The sequence below is a fragment of the Nilaparvata lugens genome, chromosome 10 (genome assembly GCF_014356525.2).
Source record: "Nilaparvata lugens isolate BPH chromosome 10, ASM1435652v1, whole genome shotgun sequence".
Taxonomy (NCBI): Eukaryota; Metazoa; Arthropoda; class Insecta; order Hemiptera; family Delphacidae; genus Nilaparvata; species Nilaparvata lugens.
The window spans coordinates 26,884,773-26,897,752 of record NC_052513.1 but is presented as its reverse complement, the minus strand read 5'-3'; the positions used below and the strand labels follow the sequence as shown (position 1 = coordinate 26,897,752).

Here is a 12,980-nt window from a genome sequence, read left to right as displayed (position 1 = left end):
ATACGGGCTATTTTTGTTCGGAGCGTAGGAGTTGTATTGAAGTTTTGTGAGTATAATTTTGGTTCGATCTTTTATGAAACTTGGTTGAACGTATTCTATTTGGAAGATTAGAACTATTGACTTACAGACTTCAAAACGTATTGAAACGACAACTACCATTCAAGTAGTTGATATCTGTAATTCAATAAATTTGACCTTCCCATAAGTCTGTGAAACAACAATGAATAAAAGGTTAAAAAAGTATAAGGTTTTGTCATGAGCAAATGAAAAAAAAAAAAAAAAAGGTAGAAGCAAAAGCATTTGCTCATTTTTATATGAATAAGCTTCACCTCATGCTCCTGAACTCTGGAACAAATGCTCACGTATTTAAAGATTTTTCATCAGCTGATTCGCTTTTGTAGCCTTACTTTGAGTCAACCAGCTAGCATGGCGTAATCTATATAATAAGAGAGAGTAGGGTTGTGTTTGTTCGTGTGTTCGTTTGTTCGCATCAAAACATGTCAACTTGTGGATTGCATACCGGAAAAACGGGAATGATTTAGATCTCCAAATTTTGAACATAGATTCTAAAAATATCAATCTCGTGCACCTGGAAGCCCAAATTTCAATTTTCCTTCTAGATTTTTCAGAATTAATGTTCAAATTCATCTATGCTACCGTAGGCTACATGAAGTTCCATAGCCCAAAGTGTGTCTTTTTATGAGCAGGTTATAAGACTATACCATTTACGAACGTCTATGTAGCGCAGCGGTAAAACGCTTGCTTACGGAGCGATGGTTCCTCGGTTCGAATCCCCGATGCTTCCCATTTTTTTTGTTCTTAATTTTTTCCCTCGAAACGTATTATTATCAATTATTTTTTGAAGGAATTTGTTTTCATTACTATTGAACTTGGATTTTATCAAATAATTATTTTTAATGTAAATTTTGCCACCAGTACAAATGAATTGGACATAGTCTTCATGCTGTAGGCCTATAATTGAATTTCATAAGAAAAACATGAATAGATCACAATAAAATAAGTAATAATTTATATTCTTCAGTTATAATGTACTATCAGACACGAATTCCCAGTGAAACGAGTATTTTAGGTATTTTGTTTGGAATTGGGAAAACAAAAGGCTGCCTGATTCAAATTGAGGAGGATCCTAATCGAACTAAAATTTATTGATGTATTGGAAAAATCAATATGATTCTGTGAGGTTTCCAAGTATTATGTATTCTTCAGTTTTCTATACTATAATAAAGGAAAGAACTGGCTTATACACGTAAGGAATAGGGAATTATGTTTGACGCATCATCACGTCTGAAATATACTCAACTGATTAATTTGAAATTTTGCATATAGATTCTTCATTAACCGAGGATGGTTATAGGCCTATTTTCAAATTTCGATTTTTTATTACGTCAAGTTTTCATTTTGCAGTTTTAAAATAGACCCTTGCGAAGCACGGGTTACCTACTAGTTTATTATAAAACTCTCAAATCGATTAGACTAGGATTAGAATTCGAACCAAAACTTCCCGAAGTCGACGACAGCCAGCATGGCGTAATTTTATAATTGGGAATACAGTAGTCAGACATGCATATTTGGCTTCTTTCTACTTCCGTCCGCCCCCACGCTATACAACTAGATAATCTACTGATAAGAGACCATCTCGTCAGTCCACTACTGTACAGTACACCCCTTGAAGACGCTACTATGCATAGCAATAACATTCGATCATCAAGCAGATTTGTATCCAGCTATTTGAGTCAACCAGCTAGCATGGCTTAATTTTGTAATTAGAAATACAACAGGCAGGCGTGCACATTCGGCTTCGTTCTACCTCCCCCCACCACCGCACCATTCAACTAGATAATCTACTGATAAGAGATCATCTCATCAGTCCACTACTGTACAGTAACTTCATCTCAACTGATTTGCTTTAATGTAATGCCGTTCTTCCAAACATTATGTAAAATGTTCATGCAATTTTAAAATAAATGGTATCAATGAAAAAATAAATGAATGATACAAATATTCAAATTGCTTGAGATGTACGTTGTTACAATCTACAGTTTATTGTAGGCTGTTAAACTGAAAGACAAAGTACAGTAGCATCTCTGTAAACAAGAATTTGGACGTCTTTGAAGTGTTCAAGACAAACCTCTTTAGTGGACTTATTGAACTACACCAAATGAATAAGTTTCTTATTGAACAAGAACTTGGAGCTACTCAAATCAAAGTGCGACCAAATAAGAAACTGGAATTATTTGCGGAGTGACTTGATTCATCTTCATGGAGTTTGCCATTACAATGCAGAGCAACCACAGCAAGGGGACAAAGAACGGCTTTGTCTTCAGAAGTTGGGGACTTGCTGGTGGTTTCCTGTCTCCGGAAAGGAAGTTGTGAGAGGAAGAGGAGGAAAGAGAGTAGGAGCAAGAGTGAAAGCAAGAGATGAGGAGGAAGGGGTAGGAATGAGACTGAGGACAAGAACAAGGAAGAAGGAAAGGAAGAAACAGTTGAAGGATTATGTGTTAAAGCTGAAGTCCTGAAAGAAAGAGATCCAGGAAAAAGTAGAAGCTAATGAGAAGAAAGGAAAATAGGGAGGAAAATTGAAGTGAGATGTGTAAAAGGAAGACGGAAAAGAGGAAAGGAGCAAAGAAGAAGACGGAAAAGGAAAATGGGGAGCAGGAAAGCAGAAAGACAAAGGAGAATGAAAAATGAGAAGGGAGAATGAAGTTAAAGATGTAGAGGAAGTTGTAATAACATGGAACTTGAGGAGAAAGAGAGAGAGAGTGTGTGTGCGTAAGAATGATTGAGAATGTGAGATACAATATGTAATCAGGTGTAATGAGTAGAAGAAGAGGAAAAGTAACAGGAGACAAAGGGAGAATGGAAAAATGGGAGAGGTAAAAAAGTTGAAGATGTACAGAAATATGGAATAACAGGAGAGTTGAGGAGAAAAACAGAGTGTGTAAGAATGAGTGAGAATGTGAGAGACAATATGTAATCAGGTGTAATGAGTAGAAGGAGAAGAAAAAGTAACAGGAACTGATGTGAGATACGTGAGTTTGGAATACAGGAGAGAAAAAGAGGAGAAAAAAGGTGTAGATCAGATTAGATTAGAATTCTTTATTCATGTATGCTGCAATATATACTGGTTTATACACTAACTTACATTAAATGACAGTATTGCTAACTATTTAACGAATTCTACAAAGTATGAAAAATTAATTTATGATATTAAAGATTAAATGCAATTATAATAACGATAATATAAAATTGTGAGGTAACTACATAATTTGGCAGTGTTTCAACAAATAATTGTCGATTCTCTGAGATGGATGTAGAATAATATTATTATAAGGGTGAGAGATGAGACAAGACAAGAAAGAAACAGGGTGAGGTAAAAGGATGAGATGAAACAGGTAGGAATATCATAGAGGACTTGATAATAATTGGGAAAAGATTGAATTGAAACTTGAGGTCGAGATAAGATTATGAGGAGTGGGAAAGAAGTAAGAGAAGCAGAACAAGAAAAAGGAAGAAGAGGGTGATAAGAGAAAGAAGAAAAATGTGATAAAGAACAAAGGGAGGAGTAACAAAGGAATGTGAAGAGGTAAGTGAGGTAGAGAACTTGGTATAGAAGATGGGTGAAAATGGTTAGGATGAATAATAATATATGGAATGAATAATAATGGGAAAATAGTATAGTATGAAGAGTGAGTAACAGAAGGGAAATTGAAAAAAGACAAATAATGGAATATTAGGATAGAAATGTGCCGTGCTTTGAATTTAGAAAGTTAATTTTGAATTTAGAATTTAGAAGCACACACAATATAACTTAATAAAAGGGATGCTTGATAAACATACCTAGTGCTAGAGAACGGGAAACCAGAAATGACAAGAGAGACAACGAAATAGAGAGAAGGTATCAATTATATTGTCACCTCTTACAGTGAATTCAACAATTAATAAAACAAAGAAGTTAATAAAACAAAGAAATCAATAAACAACAAATAAAACAAGAAGAAGAATTATGAAAACCGAAAATAAAATTACTAAATTTAGAAAGTTATCTCTGATATACTTAATTCGGTAATAACCTTCTCTGTATGCTCTACATTTTAAAAAGTTTTAGATTGAATCATAAAAGCTTAAAGGACTCTAATTTCAAAAGAGCAATTATTGAAAATTATCATAGATATGTCTCAGAAGTTAATCATAAATAACAATAAATATTTTAAGAAAAGATCCACATAAAATTCATAAAATTCTTAGAACATTAAATTTGAACACACTTGGAAACTTTAAAACACTATCAAATATTAATGATCCCCCCCAATAATATCTCAAAATTATGATTTAACAAAAGTCTAATTTCGCACGTTTTAATTGATTGAAAGTCTGTCGTCACTAAAACCCATTTTGTCACATCCGGAGTTCCTGGGACGTTCGTTTAATTTGGAAAAAAGTTGTTACCTCATAGCTGTTTCTTCAAATTGAATCTAGGCTCGGTGATCGAGCTCTACACGTCCAGATGGACAGGAGACAGCATACCCCAAGCTAGGACGGCCATCGATTCAGAGGCGTCTCAGCGGCTTAAAGACACACGTTCATGAACCCATGAAATGATAGATTCGTACGTTGATCCCATACTTGATGTTCCGTACTTACACCGCTGTTAGAATAAAATAAACTAGGATAAAACCAATTAACCTAACATCAGTTATATAATAAAATCAATAATAGAATTTATTTGTAATAAGGGTTACGCCCTATACACAAAGCGATGAGTACATAGTATTCCATAATAGGCCTACATAGTACATAATTCACAAGTTGATTGAACAACTTTCCATATCAACTTTCGAGTATAGTTGTTTAATATCAAAAAGATTCTCTTGAAAAATTATATGATATTTAGGTGATTTCTCCCTAATCAAAATCATTGAAATGATTTCAAATATGACAAATAAAGATGATAAAATTACTAATAGAATTAATCATAAAATACAGTCTCTGAAAATCTCACAAATTGACAGATCTATTTTTATAAATAATAATAGCTTTCTCTTCAGAATAATACAAGCCAAAAATATCTTAATTCCTTCTAATAGGCACTCTATATTTCTACAAAACATATACCATTCATTTTCTTACAACATTTTTCAGTTTGAATTACCATTTCCATCTTCCATTCAAATCAAAAGGACTATTCTCAATTTTTACACTTTAATTACGGTACATTACAATAAATACTTTGATGGAAGCTTTCATTGAAGATAATTTCCTTAATTATATTATAAATCTATGACGTACCTTTAGTAGCGGTTATAGGAGAAAAATCTCCATTGTGAGGTTACAATTTGATACTCTCTCTCTCTCTTCTAATTAAAGCGACTACATAGGCAAAAGACTAAAAATGCTGCTGGAACAAAAGGTTCCAGAGCCAAACACTAAAAATCCTAAAGCTGGCATGGAAGCCATGGTTAACACCAAGTTCTGATCAGACTACATTATTTAGTACTGCTTATGTCGGAGGACAGACGCTGAGTGAAGCCACTTCGCTTTTCTCGTCTTGAGGTGGACAGCTGTGTGATCGTCCATACTAGATAGACCTAACCAACACCAACTGTGATTGGCAGTTACTATACTCTAGAAAAATTTCCACCAATAGAAAGGGACGTTACAACTACAATTTAAGATACATTCTCCCACCAAGTGACAGCTATTTTTCCTAGGCAGCTATAAATTCCTTGCCTTATAAGGTTGTGAACCAGACTTATATTCTAGGAAAATCGTTGATCTTCCCACAACTTCTACACACACACCTATAGAGTCGACACTACACAACGCAAAAAGCGAGGTTCATGAACTAGACTGTTGCTCCAGGAAAATTGATGTTATTCCTAGGATCCTAGCTTCTACGCACACACTTACAGAGTCAACACAACACAACACAGAAAAGCAGAACAGCACAATCCATTTTTATAACAGGCTAACTTCTCAGGCTAATTTGCATAATTCTCATCGCTCACAATTGTAACAATAAATATTGCTACAATACTCCCCCTTCTTGAGTGTGGAACACCGGGTTAAGTTGTAAAAAAATTTGGCAGAAAACAACGTGACAGTGCTATCGGTAACATCCTGTATAAGACCAATAACACCAAAAAGGAATTATCGACCTCAAAATTTCAAATAAAATACTAATAATGAATCTCAAACTAATCAAACTCGAACTACAATCATGTGAAAGCAACAAAATTTTAAATGAATTTCAAAGAACTAGCCATAAACATCAGGAGGAACAAGCAAAATAACCAAGTTCAAAATTTTTAAATAACCAAGTGGACTAGCAACAAATTTCGATCTCACAAAAGTTAAGACAAATCACCATGAAGGTAATCAACTAATTTGGAATAATCAAGATATCTAAGAAAACCTTGTGGAAAACTCGTAAAATTTTGCAACATAAGACACCAAAAAATTTTGTAAAGTCAACTAGAAATTGTGCAAAACCGGCTGCCAAACTCCACATCTAGACGGGCCCTGTCTCATATGAAGCTAAACAACCAGTAATAGACATCAATAAACAGTGACAAAATATTTAAAGAGACTCTCCAATCAATCCTCTGCTGTTAAGTTCATAATCAGATTATCCCATAGTTAACCTCAACAAAAAAATCAAAATAGAAACAACAAATTAAAAAAAATTATCAAATTATCACAATCATATGACCAGACCCTCATAACTCGACAAGTTGTTAAAATCGAGCAACTGACATTTGACGCATCTCACCACTGAAACAGCTGACGGCCGCCTCATGTCAAAGCAACCCTGACCTACGTATGCAACCGCTTTTCAATGTCATGAAGCCAATAACTACACAGAGTTAACTCACATGCAACGATGTTAGCAGCTTACGTATCATGATACACGTTGACCTAGATACACGTATCAACTTGCAACAAAACTCATATCACCCATTTATACTCTCCATCTCGTTCCTTGCAATTTCGTGCAACAAAATAACGTCGGTTTTAGCTAAAGATAAAGGACATCGCGAATTGTCCCACAATTACCCAGCAACACCTACGCTACAATTCTGAATTTTCCCTTTTGAAAAGACTAAGATCTTCACTGTTTCACCAACAGAGATACAACTATTCAGTACATCATTACCACTTAATTTCCGTTACTCATTACTCACTTGGGACAGCAACATTTGAGGACAATATACATACACCAGTATACCTACAATTTGTGCTTCCTATCACCTTGGCACAACCACAGTACAACAACTAATGGACCTTGGCAACTCAAAAAAAAAATAACTTACTACAATATTCTCTCAACACATCAAATTACTACTTACTATCTTCTCCTTGTATACTCAATTAAACTCATTTCTCCAGCACATGAAGAAATATGACAGTACAGAGCAAACGCCTAGGCCAATGATCATGATAACAGACACTGAATTACCTATCATAGAGAAAATTTTCCACTATCGACTAGTATATAACTGAACTAAGCTCCACCAAAAAATATTTGAACAAAATTTTATACTGCCTACCACACTCAAAGAAGAACCTTCAGAAACTCAAACCTTTATTTTAAGAATTCCATTGACAAAGACAAGCTAAAGCAAACAACATAAGCATTTTCCCAAGATTAATAAAAAAATAGTTCCATATTCTATAGTACTGAAACCTGTTCCATTTCCCGTTACATATTCCCTTTTTTTATCATCACAAAAGTTGTGAAAAATTGAGTTACCTAGATTTTCTTCCCGTTTCCTATTTTCTATTTTTTTTTTATTCAATCATTTTTCCACGTTTATGTTATATTAAAGAACTACTTTTCCTAATATTCTACCTTTTCCCGTTTCTTTCCCCTTTTAATATTAATCACTTTTGCTGCAATTATTATTATAGGACATGATTCTATATCCTGTCTATCTTATTCAATTATTATTCTTCACTTTATTATTACCCATCAAATAATATCTATAAAAATTCAAGGTCACCATACTAAACCAACACTATAATTTATTCAAAATCTCTAATTTTCCTCACAATACTGCAAAAAAATAATCGATTATCCTATCACCAAGTAAAATTAATTCTCATAATTAATTATCACCATACAATTCAAATATTATTATTTATTTTTAATTTCCCCAATTTCTCTGTATTGAAATAAATTACCTTCCACTGTCTGCATCACCAAATTAACTATAGCAGTATAATATTTATTATTATAAAATCCAAATTAAACTTTTCTCAATCTTTCTCTCATTTATTATACTCATTTCAAATTCACATTGACTTATTAATTGACAATATAACTTTTCCCATTTTATTAAAACTTTGATTTTCACTACCTACATTATTTAGGAAAAAAAAATGTTTATCCCAAGGAATTAAATAATAAATTTTGACAGTGTATTGTGGCCATTCCCAGCTATCAATCTAACGAACCTTTCAACTGAGGCTTACCCTAAAATTTCAAAAAAATCCTGATCTTGGTTAGCATTCCATCTATTTTCTTCAGACCCCCATAAATCTTCAGAAAGGAACCACACCAGTCACCAGAATAACCTAATTTTAGCTCATACTACTCTGAGTACCTTTTGCTAAAATTCTATCTTCCATTCCACAAATACAACAAGGATAGTCCCAGCTATTAACCTTGATTTGTCATATGGACCTCATCTGAGTAGTGCCCCTTACAACTGGCGACACTCACTCCAGATACTTAATTCATCAAACAAAACTACAACTTCAACAGATAAGATTTCTCACATCTACCTATCTTAGCTCAAAAAAAAAATTACCACAGCCAAAGGAAACGTTAACAAACCCTATCACGTCTGACAACTCTCTTTACAATGCCAGACCACAAAATACACCCTATATTTTTATAGCACATTACTGACCCTAACAATGAAATATTATCAAACAACTGAAATTCCAGTACTAATCAGATAACTAAATTTTGATAGACGAACATCTCAAACAATATAATAAAGGATAGACAATGTTTGTCTCGGCACCAACCTTACAGTATGTTGGCTCACCAGACCCGCTATTGAAGATCAGCATCACGGACAACATCAAGACTCAACACTGCAGCCATCGTCTATCAGCTCAATCAAACGCAAAATCGCCATTCACAAGACTTGGTGGTCTTTGATGCAACACTGAAATTAGGTTTTCATTAGAAGATGCAAGGACTAATTTAAACACAAAATCAAAACTCAAACAAACAAAATAAATTCAACTAAATCAATCAATTAATTATTATTTTTCTGCTATACTCCTCAAATCTAACCTTCCTTCAACTTGATTCTCAATTATCCAGGCAACAATCTGAAGTGCTACTGTCACTACAGTCTTCTGACATATCATAGCTTCCACTAGATTTCTGACTGTCCCTAACATGTCATTTTCTATAAGAATCTCGAAAAATAAAATTGTCCCTACACCAGTATAATGCCTTGAGCTAGGGCATCACAGCTAAATGGAAACACAGACAGGGAAAATATTAATATTGATAACATTAATCAAATAATATGGAATTCACCTCCAAATCTTCTTCAATTAGTTTATCTTCAGCATTTGTATGCTGCTGCAAACTTCAATACTCATTTCTGGAATCAAGCATTCATTAGCCATAAGAATGTTTATCAATTTTATGAATAAACTGATTTGAAATTAACATAATAAGTCAATAAAAAGAGCAAAAGTAGCAGAGTGCGCAGCGAATTGTGCCGTGCTTTGAATTTAGAAAGTTAATTTTGAATTTAGAATTTAGAAGCACACACAATATAACTTAATAAAAGGGATGCTTGATAAACATACCTAGTGCTAGAGAACGGGAAACCAGAAATGACAAGAGAGACAACGAAATAGAGAGAAGGTATCAATTATATTGTCACCTCTTACAGTGAATTCAACAATTAATAAAACAAAGAAGTTAATAAAACAAAGAAATCAATAAACAACAAATAAAACAAGAAGAAGAATTATGAAAACCGAAAATAAAATTACTAAATTTAGAAAGTTATCTCTGATATACTTAATTCGGTAATAACCTACTCTGTATGCTCTACATTTTAAAAAGTTTTAGATTGAATCATAAAAGCTTAAAGGACTCTAATTTCAAAAGAGCAATTATTGAAAATTATCATAGATATGTCTCAGAAGTTAATCATAAATAACAATAAATATTTTAAGAAAAGATCCACATAAAATTCATAAAATTCTTAGAACATTAAATTTAGAACACACTTGGAAACTTTAAAACACTATCAAATATTAATGATCCCCCCCAATAATAACTATTCAGTATCTTTATATCATGAACGCTGCAAGGACAAACATTCCTCAAGTATCACATCATGGTATACTACCTTAAAAAAAACTATTCAAAAATATATGTCATCAAAACAAATTTAGGAAAGGTTAGGGTCCTTGAAACTTCATTTGATCCTTTACAACTTTAAGATGAGAATTATTTTAAAACAATAAATTTAATTAATAATGGACATTTAAAAAATTCATGTACTCATTCAACTTTTAGTAGTTTAAAAGATTATAATTATTTATAAATTTAAAGAAAACTGAAATTCCCAGCTGGATCCTTACAGAGAAAATATGGCCTCACTTTTCAATGTAAAGATACAACCGAAAATCTATTACTCAAACCAAAATTAATAAAATTAACAATCTATCTATCCCCAATAATATTTCAAAATTATGATTTAACAAAAGTCTAATTTCGCACGTTTTAATTGATTGAAAGTCTGTCGTCACTAAAACCCATTTTGTCACATCCGGAGTTCCTGGGACGTTCGTTTAATTTGGAAAAAAGTTGTTACCTCATAGCTGTTTCTTCAAATTGAATCTAGGCTCGGTGATCGAGCTCTACACGTCCAGATGGACAGGAGACAGCATACCCCAAGCTAGGACGGCCATCGATTCAGAGGCGTCTCAGCGGCTTAAAGACACACGTTCATGAACCCATGAAATGATAGATTCGTACGTTGATCCCATACTTGATGTTCCCGTACTTACACCGCTGTTAGAATAAAAATAAACTAGGATAAAACCAATTAACCTAACATCAGTTATATAATAAAATCAATAATAGAATTTATTTGTAATAAGGGTTACGCCCTATACACAAAGCGATGAGTACATAGTATTCCATAATAGGCCTACATAGTACATAATTCACAAGTTGATTGAACAACTTTCCATATCAACTTTCGAGTATAGTTGTTTAATATCAAAAAGATTCTCTTGAAAAATTATATGATATTTAGGTGATTTCTCCCTAATCAAAATCATTGAAATGATTTCAAATATGACAAATAAAGATGATAAAATTACTAATAGAATTAATCATAAAATACAGTCTCTGAAAATCTCACAAATTGACAGATCTATTTTTATAAATAATAATAGCTTTCTCTTCAGAAATAATACAAGCCAAAAATATCTTAATTCCTTCTAATAGGCACTCTATATTTCTACAAAACATATACCGTTCATTTTCTTCCAACATTTATCAGTTTGAATAAATACCATCTTCCATTCAAATCAAAAGGACTATTCTCAATTTTTACACTTTAATTACGGTACATTACAATAAATACTTTGATGGAAGTTTTCATTGAAGATAATTTCCTTAATTATATTATAAATCTATGACGTACCTTTAGTAGCGGTTATAGGAGAAAAATCTCCATTGTGAGGTTACAATTTGATACTCTCTCTCTCTCTTCTTAATTAAAGCGACTACATAGGCAAAAGACTAAAAATGCTGCTGGAACAAAAGGTTCCAGAGCCAAACACTAAAAATCCTAAAGCTGGCATGGAAGCCATGGTTAACACCAAGTTCTGATCAGACTACATTTTAGTACTGCTTATGTCGGAGGACAGACGCTGAGTGAAGCCACTTCGCTTTTCTCGTCTTGATGTGGACAGCTGTGTGATCGTCCATGCTAGATAGACCTAACCAACACCAACTGTGATTGGCAGTTACTATACTCTAGAAAAATTTCCACCAATAGAAAGGCACGTTACAACTACAATTTAAGATACATTCTCCCACCAAGTGACAGCTATTTTTCCTAGGCAGCTATAAATTCCTTGCCTTATAAGGTTGTGAACCAGACTTATATTCTAGGAAAATCGTTGATCTTCCCACAACTTCTACACACACACCTATAGAGTCGACACTACACAACGCAAAAAGCGAGGTTCATGAACTAGACTGTTGCTCCAGGAAAATTGATGTTATTCCTAGGATCCTAGCTTCTACGCACACACTTACAGAGTCAACACAACACAACACAGAAAAGCAGAACAGCACAATCCATTTTTATAACAGGCTAACTTCTCAGGCTAATTTGCATAATTCTCATCGCTCACAATTGTAACAATAAATATTGCTACAAAAACAAAAATAATAAGGAGGGGTAGGAAGAAAATAAGAATAAATTCATGATAAATACAGTGAGAAGGAATAGGTAATGTGGGAGAAGGAGCAGAATAAAGATGTCCAGATTTACATTTACACTTGCAGTTGTCAGACAACACTTGAAGTTTCCTTGCAGGCCCTAGTAAAGTATCAAGCCATGAAGGGTTGAAAGCATGGCTGCAGCTCAATTAATTTAGTCGCTTGCCCCAAGGCCACAATACAACTGAGGACAACTCTCAACTTTCCATTGTGCAACCCTCTCCAATTTGAATATTCCGCCTCATTCTCTCAAATCAAAATTCTTACTGCTGAATAGATATAGTCTAGCTCGAAATTCAATGGTAAAACTTATGGTTGAAAATTTCTCTGAATCAGGAATGTATAATTACTATAAGCTAGATTGTTTGGGGTTTCTTCATAATATTTTGCATTTAGTTACCTAGCTAGACTAAAAACTACCATAAATAGCCACATACCATATTAAATACATCATAAA

General features: G+C 33.4%; 1 long non-coding RNA gene across 1 annotated transcript; it reads right to left on the bottom strand.

Moving 5' to 3' along the window:
* Positions 1–9,045: 9,045 nt before the first annotated feature.
* On the bottom strand, positions 9,046–10,935 carry LOC120353417. The gene is made up of 2 exons (XR_005572367.1): positions 10,878–10,935; positions 9,046–9,197 (listed from the first exon to the last, which is right to left on the bottom strand). It is a non-coding gene; the product is annotated as an uncharacterized LOC120353417 (long non-coding RNA).
* Between the last annotated feature and the right edge of the window lie 2,045 nt (positions 10,936–12,980).